This window comes from Topomyia yanbarensis, chromosome 2 (genome assembly GCF_030247195.1).
Source record: "Topomyia yanbarensis strain Yona2022 chromosome 2, ASM3024719v1, whole genome shotgun sequence".
Lineage (NCBI taxonomy): Eukaryota > Metazoa > Arthropoda > Insecta > Diptera > Culicidae > Topomyia > Topomyia yanbarensis.
This window is the reverse complement of record NC_080671.1, coordinates 133,717,939-133,740,992: the sequence shown is the minus strand read 5'-3', so window position 1 is coordinate 133,740,992 and position 23,054 is coordinate 133,717,939.

The following is a 23,054-nucleotide window of genomic DNA, read 5'->3' as shown; positions in this document are numbered from 1 at the left end:
AAAATACACCGCGCGCGGCTATTCTGGTAAGTGCTAATGTTAACTTTACACCAATTACAGAATTCATAAAAAAAGATATAGTGGCAATACAGATAATAATACCGACAACGAGAGGAAGGACTGAGATTATAGTCGCTTCGGCTTATTCGGGGGAATCAGATGAAGCCCCTCCACAGGAAATAGCTGAGTTTGTAGGATATTGCAGGAAAAATAACAAACAGTTTATTATAGGGTGCGATGCAAACGCCCATCATACGATATGGGGAAGTACCGATATCAACGAAAGAGGTATCAGAATATATCAGAATATATTGGCTCAAATGGCACGTTCCCCGGACATAGTCGGGGATTTGTGCCTTGCCGTGTGTTTTCATCATTTCCTGAGCGGAAGGAAAGGACAAGGAGGTGTGGGGAAGTAGAATTGGAAGGGTGGGAAAAATAACAACACAAAACAAAAATAAACAACAGGTAAGTTAAACTCACAAGTAGTTCAACTTGCCTGCGAATAAGCCTAAAGCTCTTTACCACATTGGATAAGAAACTTTAGTATGTCTCTGAGTTTCAGTCGACCAAACATGGTTTCGTCTATATAAGGACGGCTGAAGACTCGAAATCGCAATTGCGCTACCGCTGGACAGTTGCATATCAGATGATATGAGGTTCCGTAGTCGGATTCACAAAGATCACATGAAAAAGACTCAGCGCGCTGAATAGTTGCCATGTGATAATTGAGTTTGCAGTGGCCGGTTAAAGCCCTGGTCAGCATGCCGCAGTGGAGCTTCGAAAAATGTAAGAGATTTTTCGAAACCACTGGGCATGGTTGTTCTAGAAACGCCTTTGTTTGGCGACACGTTTGTAGATTTCTCCAATAATTTCGGTGCTCGGACGAAGCCCAGGACCGTATTTTTTCCCTTATCCAACTTGTCGAAATTGGCAGCGCGGGCTCAGGACCAACGAAGTCAATCGCTGAACCTGCCCTGGCCAATTCGTCAGCCCATTCATTTCCAGTAATACCGCAATGTCCGGGCACCCAGACAAGGTAGATAGTGTTGACAATGCTTAGTTCTTCGATTTGGGTTCGGCACGCGATCACTAGCTTGGACCGGGATTTGTCTGAGCTAAGAGCCTTAATTGCAGCCTGACTATCGGAGCAGAAGTTTATAACTCTGCCGGACAAACTCAGTTGAAGGGCCGATTGCACCCCGCACATAATCGCAAAGATTTCTGCTTGGAATACAGAACAGTATCTACCTAGTGAGTGAGATTGTTCCAATCTCATTTCACGACAGTAGACACCAGCACCAGCACGTCCCTCCATCAGAGAACCGTCAGTGTAACAAACCACTTGCGTTTGTTGTTGTCTTTCCATAAAGCCAGACAACCACTCCTCTCGAGAGGGAATCTTCACATGGAATGTCCTGTAAGGAAAACTACAAGTGAGTGTAATATCGCTGGGAGCAAGAATATCTTCACCCCATGTAACCATTTGTGACCACAATCGTGTATGACTGGTAGCAAGATCAACATGATTACTGTTCCAAAGCCCAGTAACCTGCAGTCTGTATGCACATGATAGTGCTTCTTGTTGGAGGTGTATGTGTAATGGTTTGATATTTAGAAGTGCCTCAAGTGCAGCAGTCGGAGTCGTGGTGAAAGCACCAGTCAACGCCATGAGCGCCATTCTTTTCAGATGGTTTAGCTTTGACTGGTTTGTCACCACCTCTCCCCTCTGCCACCACACAAGGCATCCGTATGACAGTATTGGACGTACAATTGTCGTGTAAATCCAATAGATGTATTTAGGTTTGAGACCCCAGGTCTTTCCAAAAGTTCGTCTGCACTGCCCGAAGGCCATGCACGCTTTCTTGACTCTGAACTCAATGTGAGCAGACCAATTCAATTTGGAATCCAATATGACTCCAACGTATTTGACTTGATCTGCGCACAGTAGCTCAGAATCAAAGAACTGCAAGGGACGAACCCCGGTTGTTATTCGCTTCTTCGTGAAAAGAACCATTGAAGTTTTGCTTGGGTTAACTGATAGTTTAACTTGTCGACACCACTGTTCGACAGCGCTTAATGCCTGTTGCATTAAGTCAAAGATTGTTCCGATGCAAAATCCAGTAATTAGTATTTGGTAATCGTCAGCAAACCCGTAGGTCGGAAATCCAAGCTCATTGAGTTTCTTCAACAAGCCGTCAGCTACTAAGTTCCATAACAAAGGTGACAGAACGCCGCCCTGAGGACAACCGCAAATACTCAACTTCCGTATCTCAGCCTGTCGCAGTGACGAGCAAAGTATGCGGTTACTAAGCATTGCGTTTATCCAACCTGAGATACATGCAGGTATCCCATGACCGCGCGTCGCTTCCAGAATAGACTGGAAGGACACATTGTCAAAAGCACCCTCAATATCTAGGAATACACCCAAGCTAGATTGCTTGAGCGAGAAGGCTTTCTCAATGTTGTAAACAACATCGTGAAGCAGAGTTATTGTGGATTTCCCACACTGATATGCATGTTGCATTTTGTGCAGTGGATATTCAACTAAACTAACGTTCCTGATGTGATGATCGATTATCCGTTCCAAAGCTTTCAGAAGAAAAGAACTTAAGCTGATAGGCCTAAAACTCTTGGCTTCTTCATAGCTTGAGCGCCCCCCTTTGGGAATAAATCTAACAGTTATTTCTCGCCATGCTTTCGGGATATACCCGGTAGCAAGACTAAAAAGCAAAATCTTTTTCAAGACATGTTTAAGAATATCAAATCCCTTTTGCAGTAGCACGGGAAGTATTCCATCTTTTCCGGGGGATTTGTATGGAGCAAAGCTGTCAACTGCCCACTTGATCGATTCAGTGGAAACCAATGTGCGTGCTAACGCCCACGAGTCCGAATCACCAGAATGAGATCTGTGAACATTGTTCAACTCCGGATCGATACAACCTGGAAAGTGTGTGTTGAAGAGACAATTAAGAACATCTTTTTCGTCCGTCACATAAACACCATCTCTGATTTTCAAGGAGTTCATCTGAAAATCATTCGATTTGGAGAGAATTTTATTTAATCTGCTAGCCTCGTTCAGACTAGAGACATTAGTGCATAGGCTTTGCCAGCCAGCCCGTTCTGCAGATCTAAGACATTTCTTATATGCACTACGAGCTGACCTAAAAGCCCTGGAGTCATCACGTTGACGCCGGTTCCAAGCTCTTCTCATAACTTTCTTCATTCTTTCAAGCTCAGCCCTCCACCAAGGGGTTCCCCTAGTCGATTTAACAGTACGAAGTGGACAAGCTTCTTCGTAGGATGCTAATATGAATGAGTTTGTCGTATCCACGACGTCATCTAAGTCGTCTAATTGACTAATTGTTGGAAAATATCCATGAAATTTAGTCGCCAAGTTTTCCAAAAAGAGGTCCCAGTTTGTAGATTTAGGATTACGATATGTCACCACATTGAAGGTGACATCAAAATGATCGAAAAATATATATTTATGATCGGATAGAGACGGTTCAGTTTCATTTGGAACTTGCCAATTTCCCAGTTCATGCAAAATTCTATCAGAGCAAAGTGTTATGTCTAACACCTCCTCCCTCCCAGACCTCGCAAAAGTTGGTCGGTTTCCCACATTCAGAATATGGAGATTTGTACTACTTATGTACTCCATCAGTTCAGAGCCTCTCAGATTGATGTCTGAGCTGCCCCAAATGATGTGATGAGCATTCGCATCACTGCCGATAATGAGCGGAAGCCCATTTCTGCTACAATATGCTACAACGCTTTTGAAATCATCAGAAGGAGATGATTCGTTATGCGGTAGGTATGCTGAACAATATATATATTTTTTGTCTACGTTTCCGACAGTCAATGTAACTGTGACAACACAGATATCGCGAGTTGTGAGCTCCGATATGAGACACGCGTCAATAGCCTTATTTGCAAGAATGCAAGCACGAGGCATTTCACGTGGGTTAGTCATGCCTGTCTTGTTGTAAGCAATGAAGGCAGTGTTAAGTAACTTTCCAAAATAGAAGTTTCCTTTATGGAAATACGGTTCTTGAACCAATGCTATGGAAGCTTTACCTTCCTGCATGAGTCGAGATAAATTCATAGTTGCTGTACGTTTATGTTGGAGATTGACTTGTGCTATTCTAACCATTGTTGATTAGAGAACTGTACATTTCATCTCCAACACAAATTGCACAACAACTAGAGGACACCAAGCGAGTTGGGATGTTAACGCATTTAGCGAGCCATATCAGGTTTAAATGGGACATGATCATTTGATTCCCACGATTTGCGAAGAAAATAATGGTCCACTGTGTCAGAGATTCGCATAACACAGCAAGGGCAAAACCCAAAATGCTCCGTGCGCGACTGGCATATTTTAGACCCTCCAATCATTAAGTCCTCGGCACGGAACTACACCTTGACTTAGGGTCTCCTACTTTCAGTCGCCTCCTACGACATGGCAGCAGGACTCCAGTGGCTCAATTCTAGGCCGGATACCACACGGCCTCTGGGCAGGTTCATCTGTACACATCGAAATTTGATAATCGAAACTCAACAAAACTTCACCGAACTACCATCAGCCGAGAGTCTCAGCAAACCCCCAGCCAACAAAAATTCGGCAAAATTAAGTGGATCATCGGTGACAAAATCGGTGTGTAGAGTGAACGTTCCGCTGCGTAATGCAGTATACTGGGGAGTTCGCCCGACTCTTCCCAGGCTCCGTTCGCCATTGAGAATGTTTTAAACCCCCTCAACAATTTTACCCATAGCACGGGTCGCATGACACTATGGAATTGGGGTTCCCTGTTTGGTAGATTTTTACCACTAAAACAGGTAGTCCGTAGTGTAATTCTTAGCCGGTTGAAACAACCACTACCGACACTACACGGCGGAGAGGAAGGACTGAGATTATAGTCGCTTCGGCTTATTCGGGGGAATCAGATGAAGCCCCTCCACAGGAAATAGCTGAGTTTGTAGGATATTGCAGGAAAAATAACAAACAGTTTATTATAGGGTGCGATGCAAACGCCCATCATACGATATGGGGAAGTACCGATATCAACGAAAGAGGTAAGTCCCTTATAGAATATATATTATCCAACAATATTGATATATGTAATAGAGGCAACAAACCTACTTTTATAAACGCGATACGGGAGGAAGTGCTGGATTTAACAATGGCCAGTACAAAACTCTCTGAGAACATTATAAATTGGCATGTGTCTGATGAAACCTCTTTATCAGATCACAGGCATATACTTTTCGAATATAAAGCTGGGGAAACCCTAACAGAAATCTACAGAAATCCAAAAAATACAAATTGGGATTCTTTTTGCTCCCAACTGCAGAGTGAAAAAGTTTGCTTTGAAGTAGAAATACTAACTAAAGAAGCACTGGAGATCTCGTCAAACATTTTAACATCTAAACTTATAGATGCTTATAATAGAAACTGTCCAACTAAAACGCGTACATCCAATAAGGACGCGCCATGGTGGAACAAAACCTTAGAGAAACTTAGAAAAGTTACTAGGAACCTCTTCAACAGTGCCAAACGGATAGGAAAGTGGGATGAGTATAAAAAGTCTCTAACGGTTTATAACGTAGAAATTAGGAAATCTCGAAGAAAGAGTTGGAGACTAATGTGCGAACGGGTTGAACAAACTCCCGTCGTTGCAAGACTACAAAAAGCTCTCTCTAAAGATCATACAAACGGGCTAGGTAATGAGAAGAAAGACGATGGAACTTTCACTATCGATTCCCAAGATACACTCAGAACCATGATGGAGAAACATTTTCCTGGTTCATTTCCCAAAAATAGTATGCAAGCAGAAAATCAAATGTACACAGAGCCTGACTCTAATGAAGCTGATATCGAAGCTCATGAAATAGCCAATGCTTTATTTACAGAAGCAAAAGTTGAATGGCCGATTGATTCCTTTGAACCATTCAAATCTCCGGGTATGGATGGTGTACTGCCAATAATGCTACAAAAAAGCAAACAGCATATTATTCCACACCTGACGAAAATCTTTAGGCTGAGTCTAGTACTAAATTATATACCTACGAGCTGGAGACAAACAAGGGTAATATTTATACTAAAAGCTGAGAAGCGCGATAAATCACTTCCAAAATCTTTTAGACCAATCAGCTTGACCTCCACATTTCTAAAAATAATGGAGAAAATGATGGACCTACACATTAAATCAGAATATTTGAAACAATCTCCACTGAGCAAGTTTCAATTCGCATATCGAAAAAACAAATCAACAGTAGATGCGTTACACATGCTGGCCGGAAAACTGGAGAATTCTATCGCAACAAAAGAAATTTCACTGGCTGCCTTTCTCGACATAGAAGGAGCTTTCGACAATGCATCTCATAGCTCAATGCGGAATGCTATGAGGAAGCATGGGTTCGATATCTACACAATAAATTGGATCAACTCGATGCTTATAAAACGTGAAGTAACTAGCACACTTGGAAACACGACACTAACTATGAAAACAAATAAGGGATGCCCTCAAGGCGGAGTTCTATCGCCCTTATTGTGGTCATTGGTTGTAGACGAACTATTGAAATCATTAACTGAAATGGGATACGAAGTGATTGGATTTGCAGATGATGTTGTAATCCTCGTGAGGGGAAAATTTGACACTGTTATCTCAAATAGAATGCAATCTGCATTAAACTTCACTTTGAAGTGGTGTAAAAAGGAGGGCCTGAACATAAATCCCTCCAAAACAATCATAATCCCATTTACTCGAAAAAGGAAATATTCTTTATCAACACTTTTGCTCAACGGAACAGTAATTGAATTGTCCTCTGAGGTAAAGTATCTGGGATTGATACTAGATAAAAAACTAAACTGGAATGCACACATTGAGCAGGTTATAAGCAAGGCAACTAGTGCTCTTTGGGTGTGCAGTAGAACATTCGGTAAAAAATGGAGTCTCAGACCTAGTATGGTTCATTGGTTATACTCCACAATTGTCAAACCAAGAAACATATGCCTCGCTAGTTTGGTGGCCTAAAACAAAAGAGACATCAATTCAAAAAAAGCTAGGTAAACTTAAAAGGCTTGCTTGTGGAGCGATAACCGGTGCCATGCGAAGTACTCCATCGAAGGCACTAGATGCAATGCTGCACCTCCTTCCGCTTCATCAGACGATAAAATTAGAAGCAGTAAAAAGCGCATTGAAAATAACTCGTCATAAACAATTATTATCTGGAGACTTAACAGGACACCTTGCGGTTCTAAAAGATTTCCCTATAAATAACCTTGTCATTACAAACGATGATTGGCTACAGGTAATGCTGAACTTTGAAACTCCCTACAAAATTAATGAGTCTGGACGGGCCTGGGAACAAGGTGGCCCTATTCTCCGTCCAGGCTCAGTAATTTTCTACACAGATGGGTCTAAAATGAACCATTTGACGGGATCTGGTGTTACAGGACCAGGAATAAACATTATTATTCCCATGGGATACTGGCCGACAGTTTTTCAAGCAGAAATATATGCCATTCTAGAATGTACCTATGTATGCCTGAAGAGAAGGCACCGGTATGCAAATATCTGCATTTTCTCAGACAGTCAAACAGCACTAAATGCCCTAAGGGCTCCTACATGTCGCTCAAAACTAGTATGGGAGTGCATCCTTGCACTCCGACAATTGGCGGAGAAAAATCAGGTCAATTTGTACTGGGTTCCAGGACATTGTGGAGTTGCAGGGAATGAAAAAGCCGATGATTTAGCAAGAAGAGGGTCTTCCACTAATTTTATCGGACCAGAACCATTCTGTGGAGTCTCATCGTGTGCCCTCAAAATGGAGCTGAAAAAGTGGGAGATCACAGCTATAAACAACAATTGGAGTACCATAACTGGACTGCGACAATCAAAGAAATTTATTTCACCTAACGATAAAAAAAGCCTGGAGTTGCTTAGATTAAATAAAAAAAGAACTATGCATCATCACAGGACTACTTACAGGACACTGTCCGAGTAAATATCATCTTATGAAGATTGGTAAACTTACAAACGATATATGCCGCATCTGCGGATCAGAAAGTGAAACATCACAGCATTTGCTCTGCGAATGCAGTGCACTGATGCAACGCAGACTTAGAGTCCTCGGTAAAGGAACACTGGAGCCTTTTGATATTTGGACTGCAAATCCCAAACAGGTAATAAACTTCATCCGAAGTGTAGTGCCTAGTTGGGAAGAGTGTATATTTCAATAAAGACAATCATTCATCAATAGTGATATGTCATAGTTGATAGTACACTTAGATTAAGGAAGGGGCATACCACAATAGATCTAAATATTGGTCGCAGTGGTCCGTCTCCAACAAAAAAAAAGATGTTCAATGGTTGTCCAATAGACGACGAGAATAGATGTGGCGCCATTGATGTGGCATCAAACATCGATTTCCGTCGAGCACTCATCAACCCTATTTTGAAAATACCCATATTGGGGTTTGGATGTTTTGCGTAACTGGAAGTCGCCATCTTGAATTTCAAAATGGCGCCGAACATCGATTTTTGTCGTCTATGCCTCAACCATTGTACATCTCATTTTATAATAAAACTAGCTAATACCCATCGCGCGTTGCTGCGACTTTCAATGAAATATGAGGAAAACACAATTTGTTCCGAAGCGCCATCTGGCGGGCAGATAATCTCCAACTAATAGCACACAAACACGCCCCATACCAAATACCTAGTGTGTGCAAATTTTTACGGAAATCGGTTAAGCCGTTTGGGAGTCTATAAATCATATACATACAAACATTGACTTTTATGTATATAGATAGATTTCATCATTATGATAATATGATCTACAACATCAGATGCTCAAAAATAATATCTTATAACATCACTCATATTTCTATTACTTAGTCATACATTTACAACTCATCTGCTGATGGCACGATAAGCGATGCATGAGCGATTTAATAATTCTGTCTCTCTATGATTGTTATTTTTTTGACTTCCGAAGGGCGGTCCGTCACGAATTCCGGGACATTATGACGCACAATGATGCTTCACAATGCCCCGAACTTTATGACGCACCACCCTTCGGACATTACGACCTCGGACGTTATGACACTGTGCCTTATTTTCTATCGCTCAGTGATGGATGTGAAGTCCATCAGTAAGTGAGCCACATTTTAGGGTTGAAGGAATCATTCGATTATGTCCGCTCTTGGAGCTGATTGAAAGCAGAAAACGATTAGGGCCAAAATATTGTAAGTAGCTTACAATTCTCACAATAACATGTGTTTGCGTTATTTACGAAAATATCGAAGCCAATTTCATACAGATTTCAACAACGATAACAAAAACTAATCAGCAACTATACTAAAATATTAACAGAGAACATTAAATTGGATCTCGAGCACTTGTATGCGTAACTATTTTGTGCCTGAAAAATCCACTGTGTTGGGCACCCGTGTCCCCCCATTTTCTCATTTCAGGACGCTGTGTAGAAATATGTAATCCGTTTGCAAGTAATGTAATGTACTGATTCACAAACAGTTAATATCCAAATACATCGTATTAAAGTTAATCGAATGGTTCGATTCACAGGCAGGATTATAGATTCGATGGAAAAAGATTTAATAACCCATTCAGTGCCGGAGACCTCATGACCATCATCTGTTTGCACTCTTGTCGATGCCGCAAAATCCCCAGTAAATAGGATAGGCTACGGGCAACTTTGAAACCCTACGGCTGAAGGAAGAAATGCTTCCTTCAGTATGTTACCAGGATCCGGTCAGTGCCATTTGTCGGCTGTAAGAATGTTTTATCTCGAGTATTTGTAAGCATATCATAGGATTACCGCATGGGATGTGAGAAAATGCAGCAGAAAACCACAAGGGAAGCACCCATCTACACATGTACACATCCATGCATATAGGTAAGCCAAACTCGGAATACATTCTGCTCGACTCGGTTGAAATTCAAACAAATGTCCACAGACATAAATTTAAATTTATACTAAAGAATGTTAGCTTTTCCACTGTGTGGGGTGTTTCGTCTAGAGAATGTGTAATAGAGAAACTTTTGACCTCGATGGGTTTTGTGTTAACCGGAAATGTCGGGTTCAAATGGACGGTTCCACAAGACAATGCGACGGCTGGAAAATGATGCATTGTCAAGTTTTATTATATTCTCAAATACACTAGCTAACAACATCGTCAATCTCAAGAACGATAATGTTTTGATTCATCAATGGCGATGCAGGTCTAGCTCCAGTTTCCGTGGAAGAGATGCACAAATGTAAATCTAATGGCAAACGACCAGTTTTTCCTTCTCACTATTGTACTTTTTATGCATTTTTTTCAATCGTTTTATTACTCCGCAGTTTTCCGCTATAACCTAGCCGGGCGCAGTTAACATCTTCCACTAGCTTAATTAAGTTGAAAGTTTATGTTCCCCAACCGCCACCCTCGTGACTGCCTTCCGCGCCAGAAACGTCTCTGTCTCAACTTTACTTTTCCTTCACCGGCATCTCTATTGGCGCTCTCTTTACAGACTAGTGCTGTACCTATATTTTTTTCCTGCATTTTCCAGCTCGTGTATACTAATTTAGCAAAACAACAAAACCTGGTTGGTGGATGCTGGCCAAGTTTCTACCGCGTAAAGGTGCCGTGCGCTCGCCAAGGTAGAAGCTTCGAATTGGCCAACCGAGAGTCACGAATCAAGAGCTAGGTGGAGAAAAAAAAGCTTCACTGACTTGAGCCGGTTCTCTAAGGCGCCATAAATGAAATTAAGCGCCCATATTCTATGCGAACCGTGCCAGCAGCAACGGTGGAATGAGAAAACGGAAGATGGACGATGAATTATGTCTTAGTTGGTCGTGTTGCACAATGGGTAATTAATCTAGCATCAACTTATGAACTCAAACCAAAATGGCGTAAACATATCTGTTTAATTAATATTAATGTGCATTGGATTTTTGTTGGTTTATGCCATAAACATGATTTAATTCGATTTTGTCACTGATTCTCCACAACCATGGCCCGTAGTTCGTTCCCCAGTCGACCTTTGAATGACAGCCTGCTGGATGGCAGCGGCGATGATCGCTATGATGCCGGGAAAGAAACATTAACAGCATATCCCGAGCCTGGTAAATAGAATAAAAAAAGAACACGGACGCACACAAACAGGAATACTAAGCTATCCGTACATGAGCGGAACATATTAAGCAAATGGCTCGGACTATCAAATGGGAAGAATTTTAACAGAACCGCTGGGAGCAATCCAATGGAGAAGGAACCACATGAAGACAATGGCATTTATTTTGATGGGTGCTGTTCCTTCGGTCGAGTAAAAACTTTTAGGAGTAATAATCGTGGAACATGCGGATGAATTGTCGTTGTGTCCCGTATAAGAATTTTACAACTAATTATTTTTTTATTTCTGGACTAACGTATACAGTGCTGAATATTTTCGAACGAAAGTCACAGAATTTGCTTTTATGCTTCAAGTAATATATTTCTATAGTCACAATTTAAAAACTTAACCATGAAGCTTACATTCTATAAAAATATACAAACATTTTCGGTCACCGTGATTTGAAATTAACGTTTCGGTTACATCTCTTCAATATTCAAAAACTACATGTTATTGTAAGGTAACTGGGAGCAACTGTATTATCATCCCAAGTAATCATTTGGTGCCACAGTCTTGTGTGACTAGTTGCACGATCTATTGGATTACTGTTCCAAAGCCCAGTAACCTTAAGACGGTATGTACAAGAAAGTGCTTCTTGTTTCAGAAATACATATAGTGGTTTTACGTTCAAGAGTGCCTCTAGAGCAGCAGTAGGTGTTGTCGAGAACGCACCAGTCATCGCCATCAAGACCATCCTCTGAAGATGGTTTAATTTTGATTGGATTGTCATAACTTCTCCCTTCTGCCACCAAACAAGGCATCCATAAACCAGTATTGGTCTAACAATTGTTGTGTAGATCCATTGAATGTACTTGGGTTTGAGTCTCCAAGATTTGCCGAAAGCCTGTCTACATTGGCAAAAGGCTCATTAAGTTTCCTCAACAAGCCATCGCTGACAAGGTTCCATAGAAGTGGTGACAGCACACCACCTTGAGGACATCCGCTGTCACTCAGTTTCCTTATCCCTACTTATTCTAACGATGAGCACAGATGTCGGTTGCTAAGCATTGCGTGTATCCAGTTCGTGGTATATGAAGGTGCTGCTTCCAAAATGAACAGTCATATTGTCTGTGAAAGCACAAATATCGCGAGATGTGAGGTCGGATATAAGACATGCGTCAACAGTACTGTCCCCAAGTATGCATGCACGAGGCAATGCACGTGGAGTTGTTGAAAGCTACGGAGACGGGGTTAAGTAGCTTTCCAATATAGAAGTTTCCTTCGTGGAAATATGGTTTTTCAACCTACGCTGGAAGATTTTTCTTCCTGCACAAGGCAGAGATTCATAGCTGCAGTACGTTTATGTTGAAAATTGGTTTCTGCTAATCTAACCATTCACACCAAAAAATAATGAAATTTAAACGACATGTAAATCAATACGAATGTAAACGTACAACGATTGAATCAAAAATTAGATTGAAAATTACGTTAAAATCAATTGGAGCATCAAACAGCATACAATTTTACACTTTCATTCGTGTAATATTACATGTCATTCATTTTGGGACCATTCATAAATTACGTAACGCGAAAATTGCCCAAAATTGACCCCCCTCCCCCCATGTAACAAATTGTCATAAATTTCTCCATCCCCCCCTCCCCTATTACGTAACAAATTCCCAGAAAAATTTTTTTTTCTTCGGTGAAAACATGTTACGTAACGATCTAGCTAACTCCCCCTCCCCCCTATGTCACAACATGTCACAACTTGTTGTACCCCCTCCCCCCCCTAAAAACGTTACGTAATTTATGAATGGTCCCTTTACAGCAGTATTCGAGTAAAATACATTGAAGTGCATTGGTTTTCCGTTTAAAGAAACTGTAATTTTCAATCCACGTGCAAAATTATAATAAAATTCGTTAAAGAAAGCATGACAAGTCGTGTGAATTTGTGGTAGAACTTAATTTTACATTTATATTCATGCTCCAAGTATGTGCATGACAATAAACTTAAAATTACAAAATATTTTTTTCTGTGTGCTCGATAACTACACATTTCATCATCAGCTCTTATTGTACAGCAACTAAAAGTAAGCAAACACATAGGCTTATGCTTACCTATAGAAAGCCCCGAAATGGTCATTAGGCACATGGCCGTCATTTGAATCCGATTAGCACAGAAACTAACATCCACTGCGTAAGAAAATCGTTTAACACGACACTCCGTGCGCGACTTACTTGTTTGAGTTCTACCAACCATTCAGTCCTCCGCACCGAGAAACACCTTGAAGTGAGGACTCCTGTTTCAGTCATTTCTTACGACAAGGGAGTAGGAACTCAGCGGATCAATTCTTGTCTGAGATAGTTCAACCTCCCGCACTCAGTGCGGACAGATGCCGGCGCAAAATTAAGAATAAGCTATTAAAAATTAAAAATTAATTCACTTCAACGGATCAACGAATTATATGCTCCTCACATAGATTCTCGAAAGACACTGAACTGTGATTTCACGCCCCGTCACTTTAATTCACGAAATTCTAATTGATTTCAGCGCATATCCACGTGTCTCTTGAAGTCTATCTGTCTTTGCCGTTGAGACATGCTGGTAGACTTGAGCGATTCGTAGTTATGCTGCCTAAGATCGACGCCTACCAGTAGAAGACAAAGGAAAATTTTAAGCCATTTCAAATGACCCTGTCACTTCTAGTTTTCCGATCAATATATTCCACATCCTTGCTCTCACTTGAGTACTATGTCTCTAAATTTTCATAACTTTCCCTACTCAGTAATCGCTAGCTAATTGAATGTCGTTAGAAAGTAAAAAAACGCTTTTAATCCACCTAACAGTGTGATGAGACATTTCTTATAACTCTTATCACTCTCTTCTGATATTATATCGTATGAGAACATTTAAAACTTGATGCTTCGCGATGTTTTTGATAACACATACTACATGGGATTGTGGCAGGACACAGAGAATCGCTCAAATCAGCATAGGACAACATCAGTGCTAGAAATCTCAAACCAAATCAATAGGAAAGCGAAAAAATGGCCCATAAAATAGACATACAAACGAATTATTGCTAATGCTCTGTTAATAAAATATCTAAATTCCTCAATCAATGCATTGTGGTGGGAAAACTGAATTTTCCTAAAGGGGTTATGTATATTGTACTGAGCCAAAAAATTGATTTCTTTTTTTTGAATCGAAATGAAGTTTATACTTTACTCAAATTTCCAACGCGACTGAGACCTAAAAATCAACGCTTTTTCTGGAAAAAAGCGACACTAGCAGTGACACCATTCAAAGAAAATCAACAGTGAATATTTCCAGACTTGGTTTTATTTCCTATTTAAGAACTATTGTGTTTTTTACATCCTAGATTGCATGATTCAGTGATCGAAACCCAAAACTTCATGAAGTATTTGAAATTATTAAATTAAAATTTGTGTTTGCTATTGAAATTGACAAAATGATAGTATCGCCCCTTTGACGATTGTTTACTTTTTCGGTCCCACCTATCAGCTTTGAAGTATCGCCCTTAAGTTTTTTTTACAATACCAATTTTACAATTGGTGGGGGTTTGGTGAAAATCGATCTAACTGTCCAAACGGCATAATTCCGAAACCGTAATTTTTGAAGTTTTAAAATTATGCAGAATTAATTTTTCAGAAAATAGTAACAGAGTTCGTGATTTTAGCGAATTTGTTGAGACTTTATTGTAGTCATGAATATTAACCTGAGAAAATTCACCATAAATACTTCTTGGACGATATACCGCCAAAATTATTTTATCAAATGATGCGCTGTTTAACGTTTGTAAAACTCATCGAAGATACTAAACCTCCGAAATTGGCGGTTTAAAAATGATGTTATCTTGACCTTAAATTACTGTTTTTGAACATTTGACCTATACATATAATTGGTCATACAACAAAAATCAAATTCTCATCAAAATCGATCAGGACCTGCTAGAATCGAATGGAAATCGTCATTTTTCATAAATTTCTCTCTACATTCGGAAAGTGTTATCCTCGTTATTAATCATATTACGTTTGCGTCTCAACTCGACGCATTCCCAAAATATAAACTTGTTTTAATCCACCTAGTGGTGCAATTGTGCTTGTCTCACTTGTCCAGACTACGATGGTTATGTTCAATAAAATGGTGGAAGTGAATATTTCATGTTCAGTACGATTTGCACATACATACAATGGATCGACAGCCACGATCTTGAGATACTATGTGATACTGAAACATCGCTTGACCGCCGCTGGTTTCAAGCGATGTTTCAGTATCACATAGTAAGATCCGGGAGGTCCGGGTCCTGCCGAAAATTTTCAACTTGTTAAGAAATTTTAAACAAATTTTTAAAGTAGCAACCACTCACTGCATACTCCCTCCGGGCCGGTATGATTGACGATTTTTAGATTGATTGCATAACCTTTCTATATGAGAAAGGCAAAAGGGGGTGGGCGTGGCGTAGTTGGTAAATCGATTGCCTTGTACGCAGCGCACCTGGGTTCGAGTCCCGACCCCGCACATAGGGTTCGAAATTTTTCACAAGAGATTTTTCAAACCCGAAGAGGCGAATGACCTTAAGGTTAAAACCTCTATAATCGAAATAAAGAAAAAGAAAGGCAAAAATGTACCAAAGTCCAAAAAAATCAATTTTTGTCAAACATTATTTTTTTCGAGTTTACATCAAATCTCGATGTTTCATGCATTATAAAGTCATTTGGCATCAAAAATACAAAAATACAAAAATACAATTTTCATTTCAGTTTATATGGGAATTTGCTGTGTGATTGCACTCTTCAACTCGTAACTCCGGAACCGGAAGTCCAATCAATAAAAAATCAATTGCAGCCGATGGGAAGGTTGTACCTTTCATTTGAGACTAACTTTGTGCAAATCGATCCAGCCATCTCTGAGAAACAGAGGTCACATATTTTTCCACATACACACATACATACACACAGACATTTTCCGATCTCGATGAACTGAGTCCATTGGCATATGACACTCGGCCCTCCCGGTCGGGATTAGATTGACGAATTTTAGAGTGAATGAGAAAGGCAAAAACATTTTTAGCAAATGTTGAAAGTTATGCATTTTTTGGTGCGCAGTTCTATGTTTCATAGACATTAAACCAATTTTTACTTCGCTTCCTATTAAATAAAGTCCCTTATTACAGTACATCTCTACAAAAACGAGCGCAATTTGAAAAAAAAATCTGAGGATCATGATTGAAAACAGAACTCTGGAATTTTCTATTGGAATGTTTTCAGGCAGGATTTTGATATTGATGCAATTAGACAACTGTGAAATCAAGACCAAACGATCAGTTACATATCAGGACCCCATTCCGACAATTTATCAAAAGTCCTCATGATGTTTGCAACAACAGAATATCAATGTACGGATCAGATAATTGTTATTGTAATATTGAATTAAATCAGTCTGCATTAATAAATTTTCAACTTCAATCCAATTTTTTTTGTTGGTGTGGTGGGGGGGGGCGTTGTATGGTGTTAAACCCCAAAACCTTCTTTTGGCTACGCCGTTGCTTGGAGTTAGTTATTTCGCTTTTCATTTTCCAATATGTTTCAGATCGATCCGATGGTCATGAATTAGAAAAATTGCAGTCAGAAGATTCGCACAAATGAACATTTTTGCACTGATAAGTTATCAAGTTCCTTCCAGACAACTTGGAAGTGTTCGGTGATTATTTCTAGCGGTTGTAGATAGAAAAATGAAATACAAAATTCGTTTTATCGAAATAATGTTTGGCTTATTTCAATGGATTATTACTATATTGAACAATAAATAGGCGACAAAGAGTAATCCACAAACAACAAGCCATAACTTTTAAAGTATTCAAAATAGATATTTGAAGTCTTCAGTAAAGTTATTTGCAAAAGTAAGAGCTACAAATTTGCTGAAGACATCATTTCGATATAATCACTTCCAAGAAAATTTGGAAAAATATCTCACTCATAGGGGGATTAATCAGCAAAAGCACAATACCAAAAGAAAGGGCATATTGCCTCCATTAAATTCACCGAAGATACTATTGACCTAAAATAAGCCGTTTTGGCGTTAAAAATAGATTACATATTTTTGGTCATATTTCTGGCAATGGGAAATGATAAAAATCTTTCGTCCGCATTTAATGTTAAATATCTCTTTTGATAATAGTCCGATTTCAACAATCTGTAGCTTGTTCGAAAGGTATTCGTTAAAGCTGTCTAAAAACGTATAAATTGCTATTCTATATTGTCAATTTCGGCAGATAATTCAAAAAAACAGCAAAAAACGCCATTTTTACGCATTCAAACATTCATATCTTGGAAACTAAACATCAGAATCAAAAACAAATTAATAGCGTTCATACTGTTTTTTAGTTCTTTCATTTAAAATTGGTTTGGATAAGATCGGTTCAGCCATTGCTGAGAAACACGAATGAGAATTTATCCGTTACATACACACACACACACAGACACACACACACACACAGACATTGTCCCGAATCGTCGAGCTGAGTCGATTGGTATATAAGACTCGGCCCTCCGGGCCTCGAAAAAAATCTTGAAAGTTTGAGCGAATTCTATACACTTTGAATGGATGTTAGTGACCTAATACTACAAATCGAAGCAGTTGTGGTCATATTTTGGAAAAATTTTCACCTTTATACATTCATTGCAGAATTTCTTAAAATCGACATTTTCTGCGTGTTCGTACTCATCACCCTGTAATTCCGGAACCGGAAGTCGGATCCATTAGAAATTCAATAGCAGCCTATGGGAACGTTGCACCTTTCATATGGGACTAAGTTTTTAAAAATCGGTTCATCCATCTCTGAAAAAAGTGAGTGAGATTGTGTTCGCGTACACACACACAGACGCACATACACACACACATACATACACACACACACATACATACACACACAGACATTTGCTGAACTCGACGAACTGAATCGAATGGTATATGTCACTCGGCCCTCCGGGCCTCCGTTAAAAAGTCGGTTTTCCGAGCAATTGCAATACCTTTCTATTGAGAAAGGCAAAAACAATCATAACTTTGATATTTGCCAATGGTTTACCATTAATAGAGGCTAACATTATAAACTTGGCGTTTAATGTGATTAAATGATTCCAACAGTTGTGAATTTATCTATCACCAAAATCTCGAATTATTTAATTTATTTAAACCTTTGACTTGAAGAAAATTCTACAACCTTTGATTTGAGTGCTTGGCGAAACCGGTTACTCAGAGCTCGAAATTCAACCGAAGTCTCGAATACAATTGAGAATTCAAAACTCGAAAACACATCCAAAAAAATATGAAGAATGATCACGTTCGTTGGGTCGAACGTGAACTTTGATATATAATGCATTTAACCTTTCAATATATAACCCGATTTAGAATTGTGGTAGCTGGAGGAGCGTAAGAGTTCGAACGTCAATATCTTTCGCTTCCTGAACGTAACGATTTTTTTATTTTTGTATTATTTACTAGAAATCAGTCATAATATTCTTGTAATATACTTCAAAATGTGCTAACACACCAACACAAACAACGGGGATATTTATGGTTTTCATAGGATTATGAATGTTTTCGAAACCAGCATAGCGTAAAATCCTCCCACAACCCTTATTTGAAATTTTATTTAAATTTCATTGGCCTATTTTTTACAATTCGTAGTTTTTTTTTGAATTTCTGAAATTTTTAAATTCTACTTCTTTTATCCATTTGCGTTGTTACCATATTTTTATTTTATCCATCTTTTCACGTTCTTCATTTTTTCCATTTTTATCACTACCTCTTACTTTAGTTTATAGTCATTTGTCTGTTATTCAATGTTATTGGCAAATTCTAGTTGCTTCATTTTATTTTTTCTATTGTTTCATATTTTAATACGCTGCTTTTTTATTTGTTTTTTTTTGTCATTCTATACAGTTTTTCAAATTTATTTATTTGCTCCATTTATTTTTATCATATGATTTTTCTATTTTCTTTTTTTCATCATATTTTATTGCATTTCTACAAGCATTTTTGTATTTTTTTAATTATTTCGTTTATTTGATAGGCACAGATGCGTTAGCTTGGCGATGCCAAATTAATATGTTTTTACATTTTGGATATCTTAAAACTAGGAGGTTACAATGTTGAAATATTTTTTTACAAAAGAAAAAAAAAGTTTACAGCTATATTAAGACTAGAAATAAGATTCTATATACAAGAGAGGGCCAAAAGATTTTTTTGATGAAAAAATTTAAAACAAGGGATTAAGTTTGATATACAAGAGGGTGAATAATAGTATTCTACGAAATATTTTACAGTTATCTTAAAACTAACAATATAGTTTAGTGCACAAAAGGGGGAACAAATATTTATGAGAAATTTCACAGACTAGGGATACAATTCTATTTACAAGAACATTTTTGTATTTTAAACTCATTTCAATTTGTCTTATCGTCCCATTATTTACCTTTCTCGTATATTATTCCGTGTTTTCTAGTTTTTGGGCTTCCGTTTTCCGTAGTTTTATTTTTTTCCAATTGGTAATTTAGTATAATTTTTTTTATTCTTTCCACATTTTCTCAATTCATTCATTTTGTTTAATATTGTTATTTCTTCATTTTTCCTATTAAACCTATTCGAAAGTACTTTTTCTGTTGACCGTTTTCCTATACGTTTTTTTATTTTCTCGTTCTTTTATTTTCCTTCAAAACATTTGATTTATCTTATTTGCCATTAAGCGCACTTTTCTTTATTTTACATTTAGTCCGTTGTTTGAATTTATCTCAAATTTTATTTCTATTTTTTAATTCTTTAATTAATTAAAATCCATTTTTCTCAATTTCTTCTTTTTATTTTCTCCATTTGGTGCGTTGTTGGTATACTATCATTTTGGTTTTTCTACTATTTTTATTTTCCATTTTATCTGTTTATGTTCAGTCCATACCTTTGAAATTTCTTTATTTTTGTCTTTTCATTATTTCAATATTCCAATTTTTCAAAATTTTCCGGTTCGTCCTTTTTTGTAATTTTACCATTGTTATTTTATTTTTATATGTTATATTAATTTTATGCATTCTCAACGTTTTATTCACATTTTCTATTGCATCGAATGTTTGTTGATTTTGATGTTAAATATATATTATTATTTTCGATTCCTCGAGTTTATCAGTTTTATAAATTTTTATATTAACATTTGTTTTCTTTTTAGTGTTTTACATTTCTAATAAAAGAAATGTATAGAATTCGCTCAAACTTTCAAAATCTTTTCCGAAGCCCGGAGGGCCGACTCTTATATACCAATCGACTCAGCTCGACGATTTGGGACAATGTCTGTGTGTGTATGTAACGGACAAACTTTCATTCGTGTTTCTCAGCAATGGCTGAACCGATCTTATACAAACCAATTTTAAATGAAAGACCTATAAGCCACACAGAACGATATTAATTTGTTTTTGATTCTGATGTTTAGTTTCCAAGATACGAATGTTTGAATGCGTAGAAATAGCGTTCTTTACAGTTTTTTAAATTATCTGCCGAAATTGATAATATAGATTAACACTTTATATATTTTTAGACAGCTTTAAAGAATACCTTTCGAACAAGCTATAGATTGTTGACAATTATCAAAAGAGATATTTAACATTAAATGCGGACGAAAGATTTTTATCATTTCACATTGCCAAAAATATGACCAAAAACATGTAATCTATTATTTACGCTAAAACGGCTAATTTTAGGTCAATAGTATCTTCGGAGAATTTAATGGAGGTAATATTCCCTTTCTTTTGGTACTGTGGTTTTGCTGATTAACCCCTTACGAGTGAGATATTTTCATAAATTTTCTTGTAAGTGATTGCATTGAAATGATATCTTCAGCAAATTTGTAGCTCTTACTTTTGCGAATAACTTTACTGATGACATGAAATATCTATTTTGCAGACTCTAACAGTTATGACTTGTTGTTTGTGATTTACCCTTTGTCGCCTATTTATTGTTCAATATAGTAATAATCCATTTGAATAAGCCAAACATTATTTCGATAAAACGAATTTTGTATTTCATTCTTCTATCTACAACCTTTAGAAATAATCACCGAACAATTCCAAGATGTCTGGAAGGAATTTGATAACTTATCAGTGCAAAAATGTTCATTTGCGCGAATCTTCTGACTGCAGTTTTTCTAACTTAGAACCATCGAATCGATCTGAAACATATCGGAAAATGAAAAGCGATATAAATAACTTCAAGTAACGGCGTAGCCAAGAGAAGGCTTTGGGGTTATTGGAAGTTTTTGGATTTTATACGCTCTTTCTTTTGACATTATGCTTTCACTGATTAATCCCCCTGTAAGTGAGATATATTCAATAATTTTTTTAAGCTATTATATTGAGATGATGTCTTCTGCAAATTTATAGCTTTATCTTTTGCGAACAACTTTGCTGAAGACACCAAGTATCTATCTTGTATGTTTTAAAAGTTATAGCATGTTATTTATTGTTCAATATAGTAATGATACGTTTTAATATACCAGCCGAATTTTATTTCGATAAAACGAAAAAGGATGATATCAGGACATATTTTGTACTTCATTTTCTACCTACCACTGCTAGGATTAAGCATCAAACAATTTCAAATTGTCTGATTGTGTCTTGATCACTTGTTAATGTGCAATCTTTTATTTGCAAGTATCTTCTGGCAGCTATGTTTCCAACTTATGACCCTCAGATCAATCTGGATCATATTTCGGAAAACAAGAAACGAAATAAATGACTCCAAGTAAGTGGAAACAAAGTCATTATAAACTCGTCCACAACAAACTTCTTCGAATACTAACTACTTGGGGATTATTTTTGAGGATATCTTTTGTCTATTGCATCGATCCACATTTTTGGTAGCTGGTTAAAAGAATAATTTCACGGTTTATTTCAAAATTTGGCGAAGCTTCTTCCATTCGTTCATTTATTTGGGTAATTTATGTTAAAAAAGTTCCCTAAATTAATAGGCACAATTAAGAAGGTGGACTGCTTTAGGAGACAAAAAGAGGCTTGCTCTCGAGATGTTTTGAAAGGGGAAGAAACATATACACATTTGGGAAGCTAAAATAAAAAAATTACTTGAAAAGCTGCACAAATTGGTGGTGTAAAGGAATATTTCGTTACTGGAAAAGTGCAGCTGGTGGTTACGGTTGATATCAATGAAACAACAAAATTTTCAATTTAAATAAGTAAGTATACCTTTTGTTTGCCGTACCGTACCCGTTTTTCCGCAGACATTTTTGACATGAGCTTTTGATACTAACGTGACACAGAAATGGTTAAAATGTTTGTTAGAATCTTAAGAAATCTACATATATTGTTGTGATTTATCTATCGCCATAAGTAAAAAAACTCGTAATATATATGGTGTAATATAGGTAATATTCCAATGAGTTTCAAACTTTAACTTTTTGGTAATCGGGCAATCTACAGTGGCCCGTACTTTGAACCCCCCGGCCCGTATTTTCTCTCTATGGCCCTGGTGACCATCTACCGATGCTCCCGGTAATTATTTGTCGAAAACAAAACCTGGTTCGTAACTTGGCACTCTGATTTTTTAAACGAAAAGGATTTCAAATTGACGACTTCGGTCAGGAAATAGTCACGTAGAATGATTATGTTGATATTGCAATTGCTCATTCGACCAAAGTTTTCCTCACACATTATTTTAGATTTGGAGGGAGTTTAACCCATCTAAACCCTCGTTTGCTACGAAACTCTTACCCAGATCATTTTCTATAGTTCCATCAAGGCATATTCTAACCCGGTATGGGATATAGTTACATTGCTTTTCAACTTGCCTGGATCCATGATCTGTTTTTTCTCTATTAACAGACAATCTGTTCAAAATTGCAAACGCGT